Source organism: Theobroma umbraticum, unplaced genomic scaffold, assembly GCF_002168275.2.
Source record: "Theobroma umbraticum cultivar Fairchild unplaced genomic scaffold, ASM216827v3 scaffold_146.0, whole genome shotgun sequence".
NCBI lineage: Eukaryota > Viridiplantae > Streptophyta > Magnoliopsida > Malvales > Malvaceae > Theobroma > Theobroma umbraticum.
The window spans coordinates 5767273-5767655 of NW_018397265.1; the positions used below are offsets into that span (position 1 = coordinate 5767273).

General features: G+C 37.3%; 1 protein-coding gene across 2 annotated transcripts in view; it reads right to left on the reverse strand.

Moving 5' to 3' along the window:
• LOC110422419 (protein DETOXIFICATION 16-like) overlaps positions 1-383 on the reverse strand; it is an 8918-nt gene that overhangs the window by 3455 nt on the left and 5080 nt on the right. The window lies entirely within an intron of this gene.

Consider the following 383-nt stretch of genomic DNA (forward strand, 5'->3'; position numbering starts at 1 on the left):
GGGACACTTTGTAACTCTGTCTTTTGCTGTAGGTGGAGCTAGAGTGGTTTGGATGAGTGTTCTTGGAAGGTTATTAGGAAAGAGTGTACAATGGATCTTGGGTTGATTTGGGAAGCCGTAGAGGTTAATTTATTGTTCTTTAATTTCTCAATAATATAAGAATAGTTTCACTCCGTGGACGTAGGCAAGAGGGTTGAACCACGTAAATTCTTGTGTTTTTCTGTTGCTTAATTTCTCTGGGTTTTATCTTTTGTTTCTTGGGCAATTTCCACAACAAACTGGTATCAGAGCTTCGGGTTCGATAAATTCAAGATTCAACAAGGATGTCGAAAGTTACTAGTTCTACGAATTTTTCAATTGAGAAATTTGATGGAAAGACTAGT